The sequence below is a fragment of the Delphinapterus leucas genome, chromosome 7 (assembly GCF_059928025.1).
Source record: "Delphinapterus leucas isolate spDelLeu-1000000601 "Yukka" chromosome 7, BTC_Dleu_Yukka2, whole genome shotgun sequence".
Classification (NCBI taxonomy): domain Eukaryota; kingdom Metazoa; phylum Chordata; class Mammalia; order Artiodactyla; family Monodontidae; genus Delphinapterus; species Delphinapterus leucas.
The window spans coordinates 41,901,879-41,914,587 of record NC_143135.1 but is presented as its reverse complement, the minus strand read 5'-3'; positions in this window follow the sequence as shown (position 1 = coordinate 41,914,587).

Below are 12,709 nucleotides of genomic sequence, written 5' to 3'. Positions count from 1 at the left end.
TATATTTCCAGTTACCCCCTTCCCATTCTTCATGATACTGTTACCAAACACTTTTCTTTTTTTTTTTTTTTTTTGCTTTTCCAAATGTTATAAACTGTAATAAATTGTTAATACTTTTGCTTTAAACAGTCAGCTGTTTTTCTTGTAATGAAAACAAGACTTTGTATTTTCTAAAGTACTTTTAAGAAGAAGTATTTAATATTTCTGGAGTTCTTCATGTAGATTCATATTTCCATCTGGTGCCATTTCCCTTTGGCCTGAAAGCATTAACATATCTTGTTGTGTAGGTCTGCTGGTGATGAATTGTTTTGCCTTTGTCTGGAAATGTCTATATTTCATCTTCATTTTATAGGATATTGTCTCTGGAAAAAGAATTCTAGGTTGACAGTTTTTTTCTTTAGCACTTTACATATACCATTCTGTTGTCTTTTTTTTTAACATCTTTATTGGACTATAATTGCTTTACAGTGGTGTGTTAGTTTCTGCTTTATAACACCGTGAATCAGCTGTACATATATCCCCATATCTCCTCCCTCTTGTGTCTCCTTCCCACCCTGCCTCTCCCACCCCTCTAGGTGGTCACAAAGCACCGAGCTGATCTCCCTGTGCTATGCAGCTGCTTCCCACTAGCTATCTATTTTACATTTGGTAGTATATATAAGTCCATGCCACTCTCGCACTTCGTCCCAGCTTACCCTTCCCCCTCCCTGTGTCCTTAAGTCCATTCTCTAGTAGGTCTGCGTCTTGATTCCCGTCCTCTCCCTAGATTCTTCATAACCATTTTTTTTTTTTTTTTAGATTCCATATATATGTGTTAGCTTACAGTATTTGTTTTTCTCTTTCTGACTTACTTCACTCTGTATGACACTCTAGGTCCATCGACCTCACTACAAATAACTCAATTTCTTTTCTTTTTATGGCTGAGTAATATTCCATTGTATATATATGCCACTTCTATATCCATTAATCTGTCGATGGACACTTAGGTTGCTCCCATGTCCTGGCTATTGTAAATAGAGCTGAAATGAACATTTTGGTACATGACTCTTTTTGAATTATGGTTTTCTCAGGGTATATGCCCAGTAGTGGGATTGCTGGGTCATATGGTAGTTCTATTTTTAGTTTTTTAAGGAACCTCCATACTGTTCTCCATAGTGGCTGTACCAATTCACATTCCCACCAAGAGTGCAAGATGGTTCCCTCTTCTCCACACCTTCTCCAGCATTCATTGTTTGTAGATTGTTTGATGATGGCCATTCTGACTGCTGTGGGGTGATACCTCATTGCAGTTTGATTTGCATTTCTTTAATGATTAATGATGTTGAGCATTCTTTCATGTGTTGGCAATCTGTATATCTTCTTTGGAGAAATGTCTATTTAGGTCTTCTGCCCATTTTTGGATTGGGTTGTTTGTTTTCTTGATATTGAGCTGCTTGAGCTGCTTGTAAATTTTGGAAATTTATCCTTTGTCCGTTGCTTCATTTGCAAATATTTTCTCCCATTCTGAGGGTTGTCTTTTCGTCTTCTGTATGGTTTCCTTTGCTGTGCAAAAGCTTTTAAGTTTCATTAGGTCCCATTTGTTTATTTTTGTTTTTATTTCCCTTTCTCTAGGAGATGGATCAAAAAGGATCTTGCTGTAATTTATATCATAGAGGTGTTCTGCCTATGTTTTCCTCTAAGAGTTTTATAGTGTCTGGCCTTACATTTAGGTCTCTAATCCATTTTGAGTTTATTTTCGTGTATGGTGTTAGGGAGTGTTCTAATTTCATTCTTTTACATGTAGCTGTTCAGTTTTCCCAGCACCACTGATTGAAGAGGCTGTCTTTTCTCCATTGTATATTCTTTCCTCCTTTGTCAAAACTAATGTGACCATATGTGCGTGGGTTTATCTCTGGGCTTTCTATCCTGTTCCATTGGTCTATATTTCTGTTTTTGTGCCAGTACCAGACTGTCTTGATTACTGTAGCTTTGTAGTATAGTCTGAAGTCAGGGAGCCTGTTTTTCCAGCTCTGTTTTTCTTTCTCAAGACTGCTTTGGCTATTCGGGGTCTTTTGTGTTTCCATACAAACTGTGAAATTTTTTTTCTAGTTCTGTGAAAAATGCCAGTGGTAGTTTGATAGGGATTGCATTGAATCTGTAGATTGCTTTGGGTAGTATAGTCATTTTCACAATGTTGATCTTCCAATCCAAGAATATGGTATATCTCTCCATCTGTTTCTATCAGCTTTAATTTGTTTCATCAGTGTCTTGTAGTCTTCTGCATACAGGTCTTTTGTCTCCTTAGGTAGGTTTATTCCTAGGTATTTTATTCTTTTTGTTGCAATGGTAAATGGGAGTGTTTCCTTAATTTCTCTTTCAGATTTTTCATCATTAGTGTATAGGAATGCAAGAGATTTCTGTGCATTAATTTTATATCCTGCTACTTTACCAGATTCATTGATTAGCTCTAGTAGTTTTCTGGTAGCACCTTTAGGATTCTCTATGTATAGTATCATGTCATCTGCCAACAGTGACAGCTTTACTTCTTCTTTTCCAATTTGGATTCCTTTTATTTCTTTTTCTTCTCTGATTGCTGTGGCTAAAACTTCCAAAACTATGTTGAATAATAGTGGTGAGAGTAGGCAACCTTGTCTTGTTCCTGATCTTAGTGGAAATGGTTTCAGTTTTTCACCATTGAGGACGATGTTTGCTGTGGGTTTGTCATATATGGCCTTTATTATGTTGAGATAAGTTCCCTCTATGCCTACTTTCTGCAGGGTTTTTATCATAAATGGGTGTTGAAATTTGTTGAAAGTTTTTTCGGCATCTATTGAGATGATCATATTGTTTTTATTCTTCAATTTGTTAATATGGTGTATTACATTGATTGATTTGCGTATGTTGAAGAATCCTTGCATTCCTGGGATAAACCCCCCTTATCATGGTGTATGATCCTTTTAATGTGCTGTTGGATTCTGTTTGCTAGTATTTTGTTGAGTTTTTTTGCATCTATGTTCATCAATGATATTGGCCTGTAGTTTTCTTTCTTTGTGACATCTTTGTCTGGTTTTGGAATCAGGGTGATGGTGGGCTTGTAGAATGAGTTTGGGAGTGTTCCTCCCTCTGCTATATTTTGGAAGGGTTTGAGAAGGATAGGTGTTAGCTCTTCTCTAAATGTTTGATAGCTTTGTCTGTGAAGCCATCTGGTTCTGGGCTTTTGTTTGTTGGAAGATTTTTAATCACAGTTTCAATTTCAGTGGTTGTGATTGGTCTATTTATATTTTCTATTTCTTCCTGGTTCAGTCTCGGAAGGTTTTGCTTTTCTAAGAATTTGTCCATTTCTTCCAGGTTGTCCATTTTATTGGCATAGAGTTGCTTGTAGTAATCTCTCATGATCCTTTGTATATCTGCAGTGTCAGTTGTTACTTCTCCCTTTTCATTTCTAATTCTATTGATTTGAGTCTTCTCCCTTTTTTTCTTGACGAGTCTGGCTAATGGTTTATCAATTTTGTTTATCTTCTCAAAGAACCAGCTTTTAGTTTTATTGATCTTTGCTATTGTTTCCTTCATTTCTTTTTCATTTATTTCTGATCTGATCTTTATGATTTCTTTCCTTCTGCTAACTTTGGGAGTATTTTTGTTCTTCTTTCTCTAATTGCTTTCAGTATAAGGTTAGGTTGTTTATTTGAGATTTTTCTTGTTTCTTGAGGTAGGATTGTATTGCTATAAACTTCCCTCATAGAATTGCTTTTGCTGCATCCCATAGGTTTTGGGTCATCGTGTTTTCATTGTCATTTGTTTCTAGGTATTTTTTAATTTCCTCTTTGATTTCTTCAGTGATCTCTTGGTTATTAAGTAGTGTATTGTTTAGCCTCCATATGTTTGTATTTTTTACAGAATTTTTCCTGTAATCGATATCTAGCCTCATAGTGTTGTTGTCAGAAAAGATACTTGATATGATTTCAGTTTTCTTAAATTTACCAAGGCTTGATTTGTGACCCAAGATATGATCTATCCTGGAGAATGTTCCATGAGCACTTGAGAAGAAAGTATATTCTGTTCTTTTTGAATGGAATGTCCTATAAATATCAATTAAGTACATCTTGTTTAATGTATCATTTAAAGCTTGTGTTTCCTTATTTATTTTCATTCTGGATGATCTGTCCATTGGTGAAAGTGAGGTGTTAAAGTCCCCTACTATGATTGTGTTACTGTTGATTTCCCCTTTTATGGCTGTTAGCATTTGCCTTATGTATTGAGGTGCTCCTTTGTTGGGTGCAGAAATATATACAATTGTTATACCTTCTTCTTGGATTGATCCCTTGATCATTATGTAGTGTCCTTCTTTGTCTCTTGTAATAGTCTTTATTTTAAAGTCTATTTTGTCCGATATGAGGATTGCTACTGCAGCTCTCTATTGATTTCCATTTGCATGGAATATCGTTTTCCATTCCCTCATTTTCAGTCTGTATGTGTCCCTAGGTCTCAAGTGTGTCTCTTGTAGACAGCATATATGTGGGTCTTGTTTTTGTATCCATTCAGCCAGTCTGTGTCTTTTGGTTGGAGCATTTAATCCATTTACATTTAAGGTAATTATCGATATGTATGTTCTTATTACCATTTTTTTAATTGTTTTGGGTTTGTTATTGTAGGTCTTTCCTTCTCTTGTGTTTCCTGCCTAGAGAGCTTCCTTTAGCATTTGTTGTAAAGCTGGTTTGGTGGTGCTGAATTCTCTTAGCTTTTGCTTGTCTGTAAACGTTTTAATTTCTCCCTCAAACCTGAGTGAGATCCTTGCCATGTAGAGTAATCTTGATTGTAGGTTTTTCTCTTTCATTACTCTAAATATGTCCTGCCAGTCCCTTCTGGCTTGCAGAGTTTCTGCTGAAAGATCAGCTGTTAACTTTATGGGGATTCCCTTGTATGTTATTTGTTGTTTTTCCCTTGCTGCTTTTAATATTTTTTCTTTGTATTTAATTTTTGATAGTTTGATTAATATGTGTCTTGGCATGTTTTTCCTTGGATTTATCCTGTATGGGACTCTCTGTGCTTCCTGGACTTGATTATTTCCTTTTCCATATTAGGGAAATTTTCAACTATAATCTCTTCAAATATTTTCTCAGTCCCTTTCTTTTTCTCCTCTTCTTCTGGGACCCCTATAAATCGAATGTTGGTGCATTTAATGTTGTCGCAGTAGCCTCTGAGACTGTCCTCAATTCTTTTCATTCTTTTTTCTTTATTCTGCTCTGCAATAGTTATATCCACTATTTTATCTTCCAGGTCACTTATCCATTCTTCTTCCTCAGTTATTCTGCTATTGAGTCCCTCTAGAGAATTTTTAATTTCATTTATTGTGTCGTTCATCATTGTTTGTTTGCTCTTTAGTTCTTGTAGGTCCTTGTTAAACGTTTCTTGTATTTTCTTCATTCTATTTCCAAGATTTTGCATCATCTTTACTATCATTACTCTGAATTCTTTTTCAGGTAGACTGCCTATTTCCTCTTCATTTGTTTGGTCTGGTGAGTTTTTACCTTGCTCCTTCATGTGCTGTGTGTTTCTCTGTCTTCTCATTTTGTGTAACTTACTGTGTTTGGGGTATCGTTTTCACAGGCTGCAGGTTCATAGTTCCTATTGTTTTGGGTGTCTGCCCCCAATGGCTAAGGTTGGTTCAGTGGGTTGGGTAGGCTTCGTGGTAGAGGGGACTAGTTCCTGTGTTCTGGTGGATGAGGCTGCATCGTGTCTTTCTGGTGGGCAGATCTCTGTCCAGTGGTGTGTTTTGGGGTGTCTGTGACCTTAGTATGATTTTAGGCTGGTTTTCTGCTAGTGGGTGGGGTAGTGTTCCTGTCTTGCTAGTTGTTTGGCATAGGATGTCCAGCACTGTAGCTTGCTTATCATTGAGTGGAGCTGGGTCTTGGCGTTGAGATGGAGATCTCTGGGAGATTTTCACCATTTGATATGTGGAGCTGGGAGGTCTCTGGTGGACCAATGTCCTGAACTCGGCTCTCCCACCTCAGAGGCACAGGCCTGACAGCTGGCCAGAGCACCAAGACCCTGTCATCCACATGGCTCAGAATAAAAGAGAGAAAAAAAGAACGAACGAAAGAAAAAAATAATAAAGTTGTTAAAATAAAAAATAATTATTAAAAATTAAAAAGTAATAGAAAGAAAGAAGAGAGCAATCAAATGAAAAAACAAATCCACCAGTGATAACAAGCAGTAAAAACTATACTAAAAACAACAACAACAAAAAACAAAAACAATAAATGGACAGACAGAACCCTAGGACAAATGGTAAAAGCAAAGCTATACAGACAAAATCACACACAGAAGCATACACATACACACTCACAAAAAGAGAAAAAGGAAAAAAATATATATATATATACATGGTTGCTCCCAAAGTCCACCGCCTAGGTTTGGGATGATTTGTTGTCTATTCAGGTATTCCACAGATGCAGAGTACATCAAGTTCATTGTGTAGGTTTAATCCGCTGCTCCTGAGGCTGCTGGGAGAAATTTCCCTTTCTCTCCTTTGTTCGAACAGCTCCTGGGGTTCAGCTTTGGATTTGGCCCCGCCTCTGCGTGTAGGTCACCTGAGGGCGTCTGTTCTTTGCTCATACAGGACGGGGTTAAAGGAGCAGCTGATTAGGGGACTCTGGCGCACTCAGGCCGGGGGGAGGGAGTTGTACGGAGTGTGGGGTGAGCCTTTGGTGGCAGAGGCCAGCATGACATTGCAACAGCCTGAGGCGCGCCGTGTGTTCTCCTGGGGAAGTTGTCCCTGGATCACAGGACCCTGGCAGTGGCGGGCTGCACAGGCTCCCGGGAGGGGCGGTGTGGATAGTGACCTGTGCTTGCACGCAGGCTTCTTGGTGGCTGCAGCAGCAGCCTTAGCATTTCATGCCCGTCTCTGGGGTCCGCGCTGATAGCCGAGGCTCACACCCATCTCTGGAGCTCATTTAGGCGGTGCTCTGAATCCCCTCTCGCACACCCCAAAACAATGGTCTCTTGCCTCTTAGGCAGGTCCAGACGTTTTCCCGGACTCCCTCCCGGCTAGCTGTGGTGCACTAGCCCCCTTCAGGCTGTGTTAACGCAGCCAACCCCAGTCCTCTCCCTGGGATCTGACCTCCGAAGCCAGAGCCTCAGCTCCCAGTCCCCGCCCATCCCCGTGGGTGAGCAGACTAGCCTCTCGGGCTGGTGAGTGCTGGTTAGCACCGATCCTCTGTGCGGCAGTTTCTCCACTTTGCCCTCCGCAGCCCTGTTGCTGCAGTCTCCTCTGTGGCTCTGAAGCTTCCCCCTCACCCCGCCGCCCCCGTCTCCACCAGTGAAGGGGCTTTCTAGTGTGTGGAAACTTTTCCTGCTTCACAGTTCCCTCCCACTGGTGCAGGTCCCGTCCCTATTCTTTTCTCTCTGTTTTTTACTTTTTTCTTTTACCCTATCCAGGTACATGGGGAGTTTCTTGCCTTTTGGGAAGTCTGAGGTCTTCTGCCGGCATTCAGTAAGTGTTCTGTAGGAGTTGTTCCACAGATAGATGTATTTTTGATGTATTTGTGGGGAGGAAGGTGATCTCCGCGTGTTACTCTTCTGCCATCTTGAATGTCTCCATTCTGTTGTCTTTTGATCTCTGTTGCTTCTCATGAGCAGTCAGTGATTATTCTTATCATTGGCCCCCATATGTAATGTGCCTTTTTTCCTCTGGGTGCTTTATTTTTATTTTCTTTTAGCAATTTGACTATGATGGATTTTTAGTTTAGTTTTTTTTTTTAATGTTTATGCTGCTTGTGTTTTATTAAGCTTCTTCTGGGATCTGTGGGTTGACAGTTTTTATCAAATTTAGAAAATTTTGGCCATTATTTCTTCAAAATCTTTTCTGTGCTGATCTTTCTTTCCCTCTGAGGCTCCATATATATGTATATTAGACTGCTTGACATTATCCCATAAGTCACTGAGGCTGTGTTTTTTATCCTTTTTCTTTCTGTGTTTCAGTTTGGATAGTTTCTATTCACCTGTTTTCAAATATACTGATTTTTGTTTTGTAGTGTCCAACTTGCTGTTAAGCCCATCCAATAAATTTTTGTTTTGTTTTGTTTTGTTTTGTTCTTTGTTTTTTCTTCTTGGCCATGCTGCACAACATGTAGTATCTTAGTTCCCTGACCATGACCACGGATCAAACCTGCACCCTCTGCAGTGGAAGCACTGGACTGCCAGGGAAATCCCAAAATTTCATTTTAAATATTATAATTTTTAGTTTTAGAATTTCCATTCTGTTCTTTTTTTTTTTTAATAGTTTCCATTTCTCTGCTGACATGCCTTACCTCCATCTTTTTTTTTTTTTTTAATCTTGAATATATTTATAATAGCTGTTTTAAAGTCCTTGGCTGTTAATTCCAGTGTCCTTTCAGAGTCTGTTTCTTTGGACCATTTTGTTTTTGTTGTTGCTACTCCTGGTTATGGGTCGCATTTTCTTGCTCCTTTCCAGGTCTAATGATTGTTATTGCTTGCTGAGCCATGTGGATATTACATTATTGAGAGTCTGGATTTGTTTTCTTCCCTCAAAGAGTGTTGTTTTTTTGTTCTTTTAGGTAGTTAATGTATCAGCACATCAGTTTGATCCAACTGGGACTTGGTTTTAGGCTTCATTAGGGTGGGACTAGCATAGCCCTTATTCTAAGGCTAGAGCAAACCTACTTCTAAGATATGGCCCTTCTGAGCTCTCCACTGAATGCCTGGGATGTCACTTTATTCTGGCTAGTTGGAACACCAATATCTCAGCACTGTGCAACCTTCAGAATCCTCATTTCGCTTATACAGACCCCAATGGATAATTCCTTTCTGACAGACCTGTGGTATCTTGCACTGTGCATCTACAGGTTAGTATTTGGTCAAAGACCCAAGGGGGTTCATACGCAGATTGCAGGAGCTCCTTCCCGGTGCAGCTCCCTCCTCTCTGATATCCTTACTCTCAATTTCCAGGCACCTCAGCAGCTCCAGACTCTGCTCTCTGTTTCCTCCACCTAGGAAGACCACACTCAGTCCTGGGCTCCCCAAGGCTCTGGAAGTCCCTCCTGAGTGAGAAGCGGGTGATCTTGCTACTGTTTCTGGCCATCTCTTTAGGGAGGTGCCTGATATCCAGGAAGAAATCTGCAGCTCCCTTTCTCCCCCTAGATCCACCTGGGGCACCCAGCTTCCTGTCCCTGATGTACTCCTTGCTAAGTTTGTGTGTACACACAGGGCTTCCAAACCAGAAAACTCTACCAGATGTCATTGTGGTGAAAAGGGAGGACTGGAGAGCCTTCAGCTTCTCCATCATCTCCACTGACACCCCAGAGCCACCACTTGGTATTCTTCGGTAGGGATGATTTTTCTCAAATGTATGAAAAGCTTGAATACAAGAAGTTTAGAAAATATTGATATTTGTATTTATCTTTAAATTTTAAAAATGTGGCAGTTTGGGTTTTGGGGAACAGACTCTGGGTTGGGGTTCTGGGATCAAGCTGTTTGTTAGGGATTAACTCCTGTGAAATTGGTAGAGGTGGAAATCCAACTGGATGCTGATAGAGGCTTAGCCCTCCAGCAGGGAGCCCAGGAGTCAGCGTTGCCTGTTAGATGTCTTGCATCAAGCCAAAATAGCTAAGCCTAGATACGCCACCTCCCTCGGTCACCAGATAGGGGCTGCCCCGGTGAGGGCATGATTTTGGACATGGCAACTCTTCAGCTGAGGCAGACCCTGTAGGAGCTGACATCAAAGGCTGTCTGCTGACCATGCTCCCTGCAGCTGAGCAGCAAGTCCTCCCTCAAAGGGGACTGTGGTGGCAAACCTCCATGTCTACCACACAAAAAAAGTGCTTGCTATGGAAATGCAACTTTAAGACAAATCCTCTTGCCAATCTTCCCAACCTGATTGCTACTCCTAAGCTCCTTCTAAATAGAAATTCTGGAGCCAACTGGACTCATCCTTTGAAATACCAGGAAGTAGTGAGAACTGGACTGTCATGGAGCCTCACTGGGGTTAAGTCACGGCAGGGACTCCAGCAGGCATTGATCCATTTATCCAACCATCTGTCCATCTTTCCACGGGTCCACCCACAAATGTTCCCTGTGCCAGATTCTTAGACATGTGTTGGGAAGGTAATTGTGGCTATGACACGTTCTCTGTCCTCAAGGAACCCAGAGTCAATGGGGCTGACATCACAGAGAGCACAGCAGCCCTCAGTGTGACCTGGGCAGATGACTGGACCCACAGCAGGAGGGCCTCAGCTAGTCAGTTGTCCCACTGCTTCTGGGCCCAGAAGCCAGTGTCAAGGCAAATGGGAGGCACTGAGAAGTCAGCCCACATGGGAGAGTAGCAGCCATGCGGCCATGACAGGGCTGGGCTGGCAACAGCTGCCATAAAAGGGTCAGGCCTCGGGCTGGGGTGCCTGGGGTGGCACAGGAGAAATAGGCCCTGGGCTCTGTGGCAATCCTGCTGGGCCAGAGCCCTGAGGTGTCTGGACACAGGCTGCAGCTGAGCTTGGAGGAACTGAAGAAAGTGTAGTGAATCCAGAAATGAGGGGGGAGGAAACGGGCTGGGTGGACGTAGGAGTGGAGTGGGGTGAGGGGCACCAGTAGTGACTGTGACAGGTGGGAGGGGCATAGATTCAGACAGTGGAGACAGAAGGTCAGCTTCCTTCTGAGGTTGAGGGTCCTGTTTCTAAATGTTCTTTCTCAGACGAGCTTACTTGGTGGTCCCTTACTCTCTCCTTCGTGCTCCTGCTGCCTTCTCCCTGACCCAGAGCTGACCTAGGAGGAGGCTGATCTTCCAAGAGAGAAAGTCACGGTGAATGAGAAACAGGAAGACCAGCCCTGAAATGGGCACCAGCCTCACCTGGCTGACGATGACCCTCTGCTGAGGATTTCAGCCAACAGAGGGCAGCCGGAGGAAGATGCCCTGGGTGTACCTAGGGCTGCAGCCATCGTTTCTCAGGCCTCTGCTGTTTGGGGAGCTTGAAGCTCAAAACTGTCCTACAGTATGCTTCATCCTGGAAATATTTCCTCTGCCTGCTGCAGAGACACAGCTCCCATATCCAAAACATACCTGCTTACGTCACCTTCTCACCCAGGCAGATCCAGTCAGGCTGTGAGGAAAAACGGCCTTCGGAAGGCCTGGAGCCCTGCAGCCAGTATTCCAATAGGCGTTGCCTGACCGGGGCCTAAGGAAGCGGACCTGAAGGCCGGAGGGAGGCCTTTTAGAAACTTCAGCAGTAATATTATTTCTGGGCAATTTAGGCCTTCCCTCAAAGCCCTGGCACATGCTGCATCTATGGCAAGAAAAGAGACAGCTGAAGGTTTTTGCAAGATACTTGCCTTTTGGAGAAAAGCCAAAGAAAAAAGAAAGGATTAGCACGAATGCTCAAGCTGTTGTTTTCTGCTGGGGCAAAATTCTCTTGCACCTAGGCTGCAGGGGAAAATCCAAAGCACAACTCTTCTGAGCATCCCTGGTGGGCTGCTTTGCCCACTTCCTGTGTTAGTGCTCTTCTTCACTCTGCAAGTTCCCACATCAGTCCAGACTCCGTTCCCCCAAATCACAGACCTTCAGGTGTGAACCCTTCTACTTACAGACTCACCGCTCAGCACTGCCGCCCTTCCCTGGGTCTCAGAAGCTGCATCCCTCCACCTGGTCAAGGCCAGGCCCACCCCTCTCCTCAGGTGCCCTTCCTGCCTTGACTGCTCCAGGACACTTTACCTCTCTATGATTCTTTCTAACGTCTCGCTCCCCCTGCTTCCTTTCCTCTTTCCTAGCCACCCGCTCAGATGTACCCCATCAAGAGGCAGAGAGTCTCCACTGGCTCCTTTGCACACTAATGCCTCTTGTTTCTCTCCTGTCACTCCCAATCTTGAAAGAGCAGTTCTTTCTTGCTTTTCTGTCTTGGCTCCCTCGCTGCCACCCACATTTCAGCACGTTGTGCTCAGGCTAGTCACATCCAACAGATCCTTGTCCGCAAGCCCTTATCTCCTTTGACCTTGCTGTACCAGTTGGCAGAGTTGGCCACTCCATTCTCCTTGATCTCTCCCCTCCCTTGGCTTTTTCTAACACAGCTGTATCCTGGGTGTCCCCAATCTCCTTTATCGACATTGCTTTCCTTTTTTCCCCCTTCTCTCTACACAAGCTCTGTCCTCAGTACTCTTCTCTCCTTCAGGTGCTCCCTGGCAGTGACCCATCCACAAGCATGAGTTCCCCTCTAGTGATTCCAAGTCTGTATCCTCAGCTCAGATACCTCTCCTGAGCTTCAGATCCACATTTCCAGAGTCCACCTGTCACCCCTTGAGGATGTACATAGACATTTTCAAAAAGGTCATCTTCCCACCTTCCATTTCTCCCTTCTCCTGTGTTATCTTAGTCACGTCTCCTGTGTTATCTGTCCTAGTCACTCAGTACATGTGGTTGCCCAAGCCAAGCACCTGGGAGTCATCCTTGCTCCTCTACTTGTTCACTTGCCTCAGTCCCCCTCCCCCCCCTTCCTCTCTCTCCTCCATTACCACTGCTCTACTCTGGTCCTTACCTCCTCTTACTCCAGTCACTCCAATTGCCCCCTAGTAGAGTCAGCACCTCCTGTCTGACACTCCTGAAACTCATTCTTTGTAATCAGAACAATCTGGCAAAGCACACAGCTGATCAACTCACTCCTCTGCTAGACACCTTCAATGGCTCTCTTACAGTACAATCTCCTCCTTGTAGTCCATAAAACCATCTCTGACC